The 14,449-nt window shown below is 33.6% G+C and overlaps 1 protein-coding gene and 1 pseudogene across 1 annotated transcript in view; both read right to left on the bottom strand.

The window, feature by feature from the left end:
- LOC145280010 (aminopeptidase N-like) overlaps positions 1–14,449 on the bottom strand; it is a 294,860-nt gene that overhangs the window by 218,142 nt on the left and 62,269 nt on the right. The window lies entirely within an intron of this gene.
- On the bottom strand, positions 5,323–5,440 carry LOC145280399 (5S ribosomal RNA; annotated as a pseudogene).

The following is a 14,449-nucleotide window of genomic DNA, read 5'->3' as shown; positions in this document are numbered from 1 at the left end:
ACTTTTGCAGTTTTAACAAAAGAGATGCAATAATATGAAGGCGTCTCCATTTACGCTGAACATCCACAGAATGTCAACATCAATATATTAAATATGAAAGAGTCTGTTGTGGAATTTCCACAGGTCCCGCTAGTTATAAATAAAAATAATATGTATTTTTATTTAATATTTAAACTTGTGCTTACGTTGCTTTTGATTCTCAAAACAGGCTTTTGGACCAAAGTAAGAATAAACCATGCTAGAAAATAACTCTCACTAGAGAGTATTCTATATGTTTACAAAGTCACAATTTGCCTGTTTGCATCAAGTATTGTTGTCACGCCTGAGCTGGAGCATCCACCAGTATTCTCTCGCTCTTAAACAGTGTCAAAAATAGTATCCAATCTAACAGGCCCGCTCGCCCTATCGACCCAAGAACCAACCTCTGTTCCATCGCCGAAATGTTATACCCATGTGTCTGTTTAACATGTAGTTTAATGGAATGTGCTCTGATGAACTCATAACACTTGTGCCCCCTCGGATGTACATACTCCCGACAAATAACAAAATCCTACCCCTTCACTTTAGGTCCCTAGATACTGGAAAGCCTTCTACTCTAATAGCTTCTCCCTTCGGATTTCGAGGCCTTGGAATTACTTTATCATTCTTTCCTGTTTCCATGACCGTTGCTTTTGATTCTCTAAGCAAGTTTAATTTTTTCGGACAGCAACAAACTGTGCTAGAAAATTACTCGCATTACAGATCCACAATTTGCCCCTTTGCGTTGAGCTTTGTTGTCACATCTGAGTAAGAGCATCTACCACTATTCTATCGCTCTTAAGCAGTGTCCAAATAAATAAATAAATAAATAAAATAAAAATAAAAATAGTTTCAAATCTAATAGGTCTCGCACTAGCAGTCAAGCTCCAACCATTATGCCATCGTCGCAATGTTGCACCCCTGTGAGCAATGGCAGCAGCATATGTAGGAGTGTATCACGCTAACAGATGGGTTTCCGTTGGAATTTCTTGTAGAGTATAAACTGTTTTTGACCATTTTCCCAACGGTAGTTCCTTTAGAATTATCTATGTCGCTAATAGTAACTAGAAAACCTGTGAAAATTCACAGGGGACTCGTTCATATGTAATATATTGATGCTGGCATTCTGTACACGTTCAGAGTAAATGGATACGCTCTGATATTATTGTAGCTCTTTTGTTAACACTGCAAAAGTATGTATTTAAGCTAGCAAGAACGCCCAGCGTAGCCAGGTCGTAAAGTACGCTTAAATATGATATTTTAAATTTTGCAGATTTCGAATGTATTATATTTTCATATATTATAAAGTTGCGATTTCAAAAATAAAAAAAATATATCCATATGACTTGGGTGCGTCAGCTTGAATCGAAACCGAAACCAAAAAGTTTTCTGCATGCAAAATCCGATCCCGCATTTTGCTAATTCCTACCCTCTGATAAGAAGGAGAGTATTTCTTCGAAACTCCGCGGATTAAGGACTACCCATTTATCTAGTGTTTCCTTTTCAGATTAAATATGTTTTTAACTCATTTCAAAGTGTTTTTTAACATGTTTTATTGACTGTTTGCTCATATATATATATATATATATATATATATATATATATATATATATATAACTGATGAGCCCAAATGAGGGCGAAACTCGAGTCTTGGACTTCCGTTTCGTTTGCTGTTTGGCTTTTGTTGGCTGCGACGTTCTATGGCAGTGGAAATAATTATATAATCCGTCACATTCTGAAAAATTATATATATATATATATATATATATATATATATATATATATATATATATATAGGAAAAATTATATATATTTATATATATATATCAAACTTGCGTTTCATTCAGCTATAATCGAAGCCAAAAGATATGAAGAAATCTTGATAAAATTATTCATAAAAAATAGATTACTGGAGTTCCATCAGCTATAATCGAAACCAAAACCAAAACTTATGAAAAATTCTTGGTAAAATTATTTATAAAAAATAAATGATTTGAGTGCCGTCAGCTATAGTTGAAACCTAAGCCAAAACTTATGAAGAGTTCTTGGTAAAATTATTCATTACAAGAAATGGATGCCCATAACTATTAAACGACAGTCACTCGGATGTAAGCGTGACACACAAAATACATAAATAACACACACGCTATCCTATTGTTGATTATTAGCCGTTGTGCTAAATACGATATTAACGAACGTATTTCTGTTTTTCATTAAATTACTTCCGTTTGTAAGTGACTCACTTCAATAAATAGCTTGATCCCGGACATGTAGTCGGCAAGATTTCAGCTCAAATTGATCCGTGATTTCTGCTTAAATGATCAAAAACTGGTGTCAGTTTTTATTGCTCTCAGCTATAAATTTCTATCTTCACTCAAACACGATCGTATTTCGGTTTAATCGATCATTGATAACTATTTCTTGAATTACACGCGCAACACGTCTACCACTACTGCAAGACATTTTCTGCGGCAATTCAGCGAAGATGGAGAGAAGAATTTTAGCTGACTCCTGAATTGCCTTCTACCCTTCCCGCACTTTCATATACTTTTAAATATAGGTATCTAGCCTGATGATTTCCCACGGGAGTGAAACGAAACGAACTTTTCTGTTTGGCTTACATATCATCTATTATAATAAAGTCGTATTCCTGTTTGTTTGTTTGTTCATAATTTGATTAGCATGTAAAAAGGTACGCAGACCGACAAATTGATTTTCATACTGAAAACGAACGTTTACACATTTTCATTCCAGCATGATTTCTATATATACTATTAACTCAAAGGAAATCTACATTCAAGAAGTAACCTTATTTGCATATTACATTAAGGAAAATCTATTTCAATAATTAGCTCTATGTTATTAATTTTTTGTGGAATAATTGCTCCATTTAAAATTTGTTTTAAAGTTGATTTATTTAATTTATATTTAATTTATATTTAATTTATATTTAATTTATATTTAATTTATATTTAATTTAATCTATTTTCAATTATTATTATACGACACCATTTTGCATTTAAAAATAAAAGTAAGTTGATTTATTGAAGCTATGAGAGTTATTTCCGCTTTATGTTATGAGAGTTCTTTTCCTTTTCATTTTCATAGACCAAAATGAATGTGTTTTATGCTTCCATAAATCCAAAATGTGGTCCATTTTCAGGAAAATCGTAACAAGATAGGATAGCCAATGTATCTTAAAGTTTTTTTTTACACAGGAATCACCACTTACCAAGGCCCGGAGGCCACTCGAGGATAAGAGTTAATGGGTATACATTAGTCAATATGATTATCGCGTAGTAGATATACGTAGTGGGAGTTCTGTAAATTGGATTACTTAGAAGGACGGTTCGTTAAGAACTTGTTTACGTTGGACTTATCAGATTGTAGTCAGTTGGAAAGCAGGCAATCCGAAGAGAGTTCCACAGGCGTGCAATTCTAAGAAAGAAGCTTTGTTCATGGAATCTACATTAAGGTTTAGGCACAGATAAAGAGTGTGAGAAACTGTTGATAGTGGTTGGGCTAGACGAGCGTTTTTCGTAGAAGTTTGGCGTGGGGGGGCATAGATTGAAGTTCAGATGAGCATTTGCCATGAAAATAACGATAAAGCAGAAACAGGCTCGCAACGTTTCTTCTGTGGGAAAGAGGTTGCAGGGAAGTGAAAAGGACATCCCCCACTAAGCTACGAAGTCTATTTTGAACTCTGTCAAGTCAGAATAAGCTGCTTCAGCAGCTCCTGCCTAGATGTGGCAACAGTACTTCATCGTTGGCTGTACCTGGCTTTATGTGACTAAATTCTTCGCCCACCATTATGTACCTGACAACGCCGGATATATGCAACTAGTATATATATATATATATATATATATATATATATATATATATATATATATATATATATATATACATGCTCCCTACCTAGGGTTGAGCATATTGGCAAGTGATATACAAATTGCCATTAGCGTATTAAGCGACACTCTTTGTGTAAACAAATCGAGGAAGGAATTTGGACGATGTCAAAAACATAGTTAATTCATTAACCTCACAGCAGCAGCAGCAGCAGTATAGCAATGGTGAGAAGCATTGACTGTCATTTGGGCGGTCGGGTTTCGATCCTAGCTTGAGGCAGTTGCCTGTCCAGCCGCGCTGATGAGCTGTGAAACAGCGAAAAAGTATTGTATGTGGCTGTCTATATATATATATATATATATATATATATATATATATATATATATATATATATATATATATATATATATATATATATATAAAAGCGAGTTTAAGTACTTTTATATTCTTTGTCTACTTTGCGGCTGAGATTACAACGTGTTGGTTACCGGACAACGTTACACTATTTTACAATCAGGCAATGCCGTGTAGCCTATATATATATATATATATATATATATATATATATATATATATATATATATATATATATATATGTGTGTGTGTGTGTGTGTGTTTGTGTGTTTGCTTGATCTGTGTTAGTTAATAGACTTTCTTGTGTGTGGGGCGTTTGCTCAGTTGGCAGAGTGCTTATCTCGCATGAAAGAGGCCTGAGTTCGGGTATGTCTATGAGGGCGAAACTCGAGTCTTGGACTTCCGGTTTGATGACTGTAATGACTCTTGTGGGCTGTGACGTTGTTTGGCTGTGGAAATAATAATACAATCTCTTACTTTGTGAATATATATATATATATATATATATATATATATATATATATATAATTATTTTTTTACTATAATAATTAAATACCTACAGACACTAGTGTTTCATCCTTTCGGGAATCTTCAGTGCAGGGTGTCACGATTACTACCAGTCGAACGATTCGAACCCCGTATCACGAGACATCTCTGGCTGTATTAGCGGAGACCTAATCCATTCGGCTACCATTAACCGCTTGAAATAACGTTGAATTTTAAACATCTTAATTTTAAGTGTTCATTTACGCCAGACAGACAGTGATCTAATCGTTATACGATGATCTACGCATAAGAGCTAAATTGACCGACTTTTAATTCAACTGAAAGTGCTCAACGATAAGAAACGAATTTCTTAAAGGGGCTGTAAATGCCATTTTAATTTTAGTGCCACAGGTTTGTTCATACGAAATGTTTTGACTCATAGCCTCCGTTCTTTCTTCAGAGACAATGGATACCTCCTGTAAGTATGCTTGCGCATAAAATTATGAAACACAGTTTGAGCAATACTCCACCACACCTCGCCTGAGTCGCTCAATTCCTGTCGCGAGGAGAAAACTGGGACGGACGATTGAAAACAATGCTGAGATAAACAGAGAATACATACAGCACCTGGTATTCCTAAGTGGTCACCCATTTTAGTACTGACCAGGCCCAATGTTGCTTAACTTCGGTGATCTAACGGGAACCGGCGTGTCAACGTGCTTCTATCGTGTATATCTTTGATAATATATAACCCTATACATATTATTTATATGTTGAACATTTTATACTGAATTCCTTATATAGTTTTGAATTTGCTCTGCCAATCTGCTTTGATTAATTGGATATGATTTAAAAGCATCAGAAATGGCAATTGCCTTATTTAATTGCTTATTTAATTGCCTTATTTAATTGCCTTATTTAATTGGTTATTTAATTGCCTTATTTAATTTGTTATTTAATTGCTTATTTAATTGCCTTATTTAATTTGTTATTTAATTGCTTATTTAATTGCCTTATTTAATTGCTTATTTAATTGCTTATTTGATTGCCTTATTTAATTGCTTATTTAATTGCCTTATTTAATTGCCTTATTTAATTGCTTATTTAATTGTCTAAATAGTTTTCATTTTGATCAGTACCCTGTTTAATGCTTGTCATTACTAAAGCAGAAACTGAGATATAAAACCTATCGATGTTTTTTTTTTTATTTATTCCATTAGCGGTAAAAAAATAATAGTAATCGTGAGAGCACACGAAAAACCAATGAAAAACGATAAAAGTTAAATTATTTTTTTTACAATGAAACATGTCTAAAGGAATGTTTGTTGAAATCATATCAGATATGAACGCATGTACACAAACATATACAAGCCAAGCCCGATTAAAGATTTTGTTTCGTTATTAATATTTTTTTATTTTTTATTTTTTTACAAGGAAACATGTCTAAATGAATGTTTGTTGCAACTATGCCATATGTGAATTCATTTGATTCATGACAAGGAACATGATGTTATGGCAGCTATTTTATTTATTATACATTATATATATATATATATATATATATATATATATATATATATATATATATATATATACGCTAGCAGTTCATCCCGGCTTTGCTCGGGCCCTATGTACTGGTCATAACTTTATGTGCATATATATATATATATATATATATTAAAAAGTTTCACTCATGTCCTGGTAACCTATATCTACAATTTCAAGTGTTTAGACCAAAAATTGGCCAAATCTTTCAACTTTGACCTCTTGGCAGCCAAATTCTCACCCAAAAGCTGAATGAAAGCTTGCTGCATGTCTGAATACCCTTTATGTAAAATTTGAAATGTTTAGACCCCAAATTGGTTGAGTAGTTTGCTAGATACCGCAAAGGTAAAATCTTTTGAACTTTGACCCCATGGCAACCAAATTTTCGACCCAAACCCATTAAAAAGCTTGCCCTATCTCTAAATACCCTTTATGTAAAATTTCAAATGTTTAGGCAAGAAATTGGCTGAGTAATTTGGTAGAGACCGCAGAGGTCTATTTATTTTTTAATTTTAATCCCAATTTTCACTCTTTGATATTTATTGTTTTGGCCACAAAGCAAATTATAAAGTATGGCCTATGTCCAAGTAACCTACATTTAAAATTTCAAGTATTTAGACCCAAAATTATCGGAGGAGTTTAGTAGAGTTTTCAAATGTCAAATTGTTGAACTTTAACCTCTTGACAGCCACATTACTGATCGAAAACCAATTAAAAAGATTTGCCCAAATCTCAATAGCCCTTATGTCAAATCTCGAGTCTATAGACTGAAAATTGACAGAGTTATTGAGTAGGGAAATGTACACACACACTGATAGACATTTTCACTTTTATAGATATATAGATAGATTGGTATTTATTAAGAACTAGCATTTTAGCCCGGCGTTGCCCGGGTGTTTGGATGTGTATGTTGAGCAAAAAACAAAGTGGTAGTAGGAAGGCAGGCTCGAACCCGTACCGCAAAGGAGGAAAAGAACGGGGTAAAACCTAACGTTTATGCTGTTACGACCACCGCCAAACCGGAAGCGACATTTTTTAAAAATATGGCTAGACAACCTAAAGGAGAGGAAAACTTTAAAAAATATCGGCGAAAAAAGCGACCCCCTCCCCTGTAGAAAAATGCCTAGTTGAATGGGAAGATATTAATGTTTTAAGCCAATTTTTCGATATTTGTCGTATGAAAAGTCGAACTTTAAAACGATACTGATCTTGGTAAAATCCGTCGCCTCTATTGAAAGTTTAAGGCAGACATGCAAACAGACATACATACATACATTTATATCTTGGTAACTAAAAATTTTCGACCCAAACTGATGAAAAAGCTTGCCCTATTTCTGAATACCTTTTATGTAAAATTTCAAATATTTAGACCAGAAAAATTGTCTGAGTAATTTGGAAGAGACTGCAGAGGTCAATTTTTTTAAAACTTTGACCCCTATTATGACCCCTTAAAATTTATTGTTTTGTTCTCAAATTAAGTTATTAAGTTAGATCCATGTCCAAGGAACCTATATCTAAAATTTCAAGTGCGTAGACCCAAAATTGTCGGAGGAGTTTGGTAGAGTTCTCAAAAGTGAAATCGTTGAACTTTGACGCCTTAATCGCCAAATTTCTGGCCAAAAACCGATCACATCGATTTTCCCAAATCTCAGTACCCTGTATATCGAATTTCGAGTCTGTAGACTAAAAATTGACAGAGTTATTGCGTAGGGAAATGTACACAGACACACATATACAGAGACACACTGATACACAGATACACAGACACGTTCACTTTTATATATATATATATATATATATATATATATATATATATATATTGCTGTTAAGAATAAATAGTACATTGTCCCCCCCCATCTCCAGCAATAAGGAGAAAGTATTTCCTGGAGGATTACGTCATAAGAAACGACTATATAATATATAGTATACTGCCCTCTCATAAAAACGGAGTTAATGCATGGAAAGAATCTATAACGACGAATGAAAATACACTACACTGAATCCAAGTCTTATATCAAAGATTTTTGTTTCGCTTGTTACAGTGAAACATGTCTAAATGAATCGAATATAAACACCTTCACACACATAGGAATATACAAACCCAGCCCTATATTAAATTTTTTTTGTTGTTTTTTATACAGTGAAACATGTCTAAATGAATGTTTGTCGTATCCTTGCCAGATGTGAACGCATGCACACATACAGGCGTGTACAATACCGACTTTATTCACATGACTACAAATTATACTACAATCTTGAGGCAGGCAGTGCGTTTTCTTTCTGCCGGTATTTTCATCGTCGCCGTTCAGACGTATAAGATGACGAATTTAGCAAATGAAATGTAAACCAAGAGAGGAATCGATATCTCTTCATTAAGCCAATCTGCCGCCCGCTTCGCTGCTTACGTGTCAATAATGCCAATGAATTTGGAGCTGTCATCGCAGGGCACCAATTAAACAAATGAGGTGAACGATGGAGAGAGAGATAGAGAAAGAAAGAGTGAGAGAGAGAGTACGAGAAATTGAGAGAGAAAGATATATATATATATATATATATATATATATATATATATATATATATATATATATATATATATAGAGAGAGAGAGAGAGAGAGAGAGAGAGAGAGAGAGAGGGGGAGATAGACAGACAGATAGACCGAAAGACAGAACGAGAGAGTGCGATAGATATGAAAAGCGAGAGAGAGAGAGAGAGAGAGAGAAAGAAAGAAAGAAAGAAAGAAAGAAAGAAAGGGAGAGATAGCGAAGGCGAGAGAGAGAGAACGAGGGAGCAAGAGAAGGAAGAGTGAGAGATAGAGAAAGAGAGAGAGAGAGAGAGAGAGAAATAACTAAATAAAGAAAGAGAGAACGTGAGAGTGAGAGAGGGGAGAGTGAGCAAGTGAAAGAAAGAGAGAGAGGTAGACAGAGAGTGACAACTAGAGGCAGAGAGAGAGAGGGAGAGAAAGAGAAAGAGAGAGAGACGGAGCGAAGGAGAAGGAGAGCGCGAGAGAGAAATAGAGAAGAACAGAGCAAGAGAGAGAGAGAGAGAGAGAGAGAGAGAGAGAGAAAGAGGGAGATAGAGAGATAACAAGGACAAAATCCGTTTCTAGAACAGCAATTCACTTTTGATGTTTCCTCGCTTCGTGTTTCTCATATCTTTTGTTTTTTATTTTGGTTTTTAATTAAAAATGTTTCGTCCAACCTTTTCTCGTATTAAAGAGGAAGATGTTATTTTATATTGCATGTAGAAACAAGTTTTCTTTACTTGAGTAAAGCTAATTACAAAGATTTAGTCAAAAAACTATACAAAAATACGAAAAGAAAATAATATGTACTTTCTGCTAGTTTGTCTACCTTCTCCTCTCTCTCTCGCTATATATATATATATATATATATATATATATATAGAGAGAGAGAGAGAGAGAGAGAGAGAGAGAATTGGTAATTGTCTCGGAATCGGAAAAATTGAAATTGTCCCATCGTTAATATATATATATATATATATATATATATATATATATATATATATATATATATATATATACATATACACACACACACACACACACATATATATATATATAATATATATATAATATATATATATGTGGAAATCTTTTTGCCCGAATACGATGTCCAGCATGATGAATCCATACTATTTGTTGTAAAAATCTAATGGATAAACATCTGAAGAAATTGGTGAGGACAGGATATTTTTACGGAAACATAAATCGTAAAATTGGCAACTCATTAATGAAACAGCTTTAATGGAAAAATCCAGGAAATAAACGAACATTATAAAAAAGAAAACGTGAGTCTTTGAATTTTCAACAAAATTTTGCACTATATATATATATATATATATATATATATATATATATATATATATATATATATATATATATATTATTATTATTATTATTATTATTTATTTTATATATTATTATTATTATTTATATATATATATATATATATAAATAAAATGAACTCATTTTTTCCCGTCGGATTTTGACCTTAATAGGATTAAAAATAAAGATATTTCATGCAAATATAATATGCACAAACGGCAGAACAATATCTGAGGTGTGTTATAGGCTTATTATTTCTCAAATTCCTCGATAATCTTAGATTTCTATACTTTTTCTGCTGAGAAGTCACGGCCAAAATCGGTTAAGATCAATGGAAATGGTAAAATATTTTCTCTCTAATAAATTCCTCCTCCCCCTGCCACCACTTAATACCGTTTGGGGATCGTTCACAAGGAACAGTTGAGAAGAGAACACCGGTTTGGCTTCGTAGTTCTTTCATGTGAAGTTATTTAAAATCACTAAACTAAGCTGCAGTGCTCTGTGGCGTAGTGGTTAGCGTGCTGGACAATTCACATTATATTTTCACGTTCGCGCCGACCTACCGTAGTCGTTTTTTTTTTGTTTTTTTTCCTTAACAACTGGAATGGACTTTTCTTGGTGGCCGAACTGTTAACGTTGCAGATGTTTTTTTTTTTTTTTCACACTTTATTTTCCTACTTTTACTCATGACTCGGGGTTTGATCCTTCCTACTTACCTACCATAACATTTTTAACCCCCCCCCCGTCCCGGAAACAAACACTCGGGCAACGCCGGGTACCCCCGCTAGTATGTATATATATTAAGAATTTGAGGTTATTTGGGAGTGGATTTTAAAGCTCATTTTCTATAATTATGAACAAATATTAAATATATCAATTTATATGTTTATTAATAAACAGATCCACCGGGCCTATATATAGATATAAAACATTTTTACCGGACCCATTATATAAGCAAAGAACACTGCTCCAGGGAAATGCCTACTTCGGACCATTGACTTGTGATGTGGATTACTCAAAATACAGTTTGGATCACTTTACCACATTCCTATCAAAGACATTCACTTCGGATTTTACCATGCAATTTGGATGTGAATTTTTATATCCTTTTCATTAACTCCTCTTACTCTATGACATTTAAATACTTAAACAACTTTTAATTGTAATTTTCCATGTCTCACTGACTTTAGCAAATAAGGTGTAAACCATTATAACTATTTGGTAATATTTTCTCCTCTGAAGAGATGGTAGACATCGAAATCCTATAGGATAAGGAGTTATAATTCAAATGTGTTCTTTGTCTTACATAGAATAACAAAAATCTTTTGATTTGAAATTCAAACATTTCACGTCATAAATTTTTAAATTCATTGAATGACTAAAATTTTACACACACACACACACACACACACACACACACACACACACACACACACACACACACACACACACACACACATACACACACACACACACATATTTGTGATGGGACGATTCCAATTTGTCTCGGAATATATATATATATATATATATATATAGTTATAAAATATATATGGCGATTAAGCTACACTGAATATTCCGCGTTTCATCCACTCTAGGATTCTTCAGGCTTATTCTAATTTTTCCCCGATTCCGATACAATTGCCGATTACGTACTAAATTTCCGATTCCGATACAATTACCGATTCCGATTCTCTAAATATTTAGCTCTAAAGATGTTATTATTTCCTCAATTACCGTAAAACACATGCGTATATATTTTTTCAAACGTAAAAACAACCCTTGTGTGTATGGGAGGGGGGAGTGATCTATGGATTTTAGTTTTACGGGTAGTTTAAAGTTTTTAGTCTCTTAGCTAATCGAGTGAATGAACTCCTTGCTTGCCTATAAGAAGCCTTCAAGATGCTCACTCCCTAATTTAAATTTTTCATTTTTACCCTTGGCCTCTCCCAAATTGCATTCATTCATCTGGGAAGGACATCACACTTCCCAAACTCCTTCACCTTATTTTTTTCTTTTCTTTCCATTTTAAACCTCTCTCCATTTAGAGTTCGTCTTGCTTGTTTTCGGTGCAAAATAAATCGCAAAAAAGTGAGCGCTCAATTATTTAGGAAGGACTAGCAGGGGTGGGCGCCCGGATTTGCCCGGTCGTGAAGTACGCTTAAATATGATATTTTAATTCGTCCAGATTTCGTATATATTATTATAGAGTTGTGATTTCAAAAGTAAAAAAAAAATATGTTTGGGTGTCATCAGCTAGAATCGAAACTGAGGCATTCAAAGCTGGTAACGTTACCACCGTGAGTAAAAATCAAAATTAAAAATAAACTAAACTTAATGTAAAAAATATATAACGATTTTTCCAATTTTTACCCAATTTTTAACCCCTTAAAAGCTATTTTAACGGGCTAAAGACCCATAAAAAACAGTCCATAAAAATCCATATTTTATTTTTTTTATATATTAGACTAGCAAAGGGGGGGGAGGCACCCGGCTTTCCCTGGGCCTACTATACGCTTAAAAATGATATTTGTCCAGATTTCTTATATATTATTATAGACTCGTGATTTCAAAAGTAAAAAAAAAAAAAAAAGAAAAAAGTATTTCGGTGCCATCAGCTAAAATCGAAAGCAAATCTGTAGCAATGAAAACTAGTGACGTTACCACTGTAGCAAATCGACACGTATACAAACCGCTTCAAATTAGAAATAAAAATAAACTATGATGAATGTACAAAATATTTAACGATTTTTTTAAAATTTTGACCCATTTTTGACCCCTTAAAAAATTTTTAACCGGCTAAAGATTCATAAAAGAACGACCAGTAAAAAAATCCAAAAGCGGTAGAAAGTAATTTGATCATGTGTCTAAGATAATCATTGCAATTGGCTAATGAAAACATTAAAATATGGGTAGGAATAACATGATCTGATTAATTATCAAGCTAAACTTAACACCATGTATATATATATATATATATATATATATATATATATATATATATATATATAAACATCCAGTGCCATGAATTTCGCGCATTTTAGCCTGACTAGTCCTTACGGAGATGAAGCCCGGAAAGCTGAGTAGCTTAATTTGCATAACGGTAGTTTCAGCCATTCTTCACCACAAACTTTCTTCAATTCCTTGATATTCTTGGATGCACCCTTAATTTCAAAGTTTTCCACAGATTTTCGATAGGATATAAGTCGAGTGACTGGATTGGCCATTGTTGAACATTTATCTCATTATCCTTAAACCATTTCATAGTTATTTTAACCTTGTGTTTGGGATCATTGTCTTGCTGGAAGATAAAGTCACAGCCCAATCCTAAATCCGCAACACTCTTAAACAGATCTGTTTACAAAATCTTCGTGTATTTTGCTGCATTCATTTTCCCTTCTATAATCTCCATTTCTCCAACTCCATTTTCAGAAAAGTAGCCCCAAATCATCACACTTCCACCTGCAAATTTTACAATGATGATGGGGATCGTATTTGATGGTTTAAATTTTGTGCCCCTTTTCCTATGACAAATAACTTTGTTCCAAAAGTCATCTTATTCACATTGGTATTTATAAACAAATTTCACATGTCTAGCACTCAACAATGGAGTCTTTCTCGGTGATCAAGTTTGTACGATCTCTTTATTGTGCCCTTGCTTACTTCAATACCTGCTTCCTGCAAATCCTTCTGAATTTCTGAATGAGTCAGAAATGGTTCTTTCTTCACTTTATGAGCAATATAACGACCAGTAACATTTAATTTACGTGGCCAACCATTTCTTAGAAAATTTCTAGTGTTATCACCCTTTGTTTTCCACTTTCTCACGACAACACCAACTGTACTCGCCACCAAATTTAGTTTTGAAGCTATTTTCCTGTACCCTTTTCCATCTTTATGCCTTGCTGTAATTTCCTGTCGTATATCATTATCCTGCCTTGAGGTAGTTGCTTGTCTAACCGCACTTATGAGCTGTGAAACAGCGAAACAGTACCGTATGTGGATGACTATATATATATATATATATATATATATATATATATATATATATATATATAAAGAACTTTGTGTTTGTGTGAATTCGTTTACTATGGACTCCAAAACGACTAGGCCAATTTTTTAAAAATATTATATGAAGTTACTTTACGTACCTGACAGTGTTCTTAGATAGGTGCTGTATCGGAATGTTTTAGATAAGTATTGATAATCGATAATCGAAATAATCCGATGAAAGAAAATGCAAGCAATTTTGACTTCAGTTAACGCCTTGCACAGCCTAACACCACAAGTGCATTTGAAACGTTTTATTACCACACAAGCCGAAAGGACCGACATATAAAATCAACAGTAG

The sequence above is a fragment of the Euprymna scolopes genome, chromosome 7 (assembly GCF_053919585.1).
Source record: "Euprymna scolopes isolate OS-2025 chromosome 7, ASM5391958v1, whole genome shotgun sequence".
NCBI classification, from domain to species: Eukaryota; Metazoa; Mollusca; class Cephalopoda; order Sepiida; family Sepiolidae; genus Euprymna; species Euprymna scolopes.
This window is presented reverse-complemented; position numbering and strand designations above follow the sequence as displayed.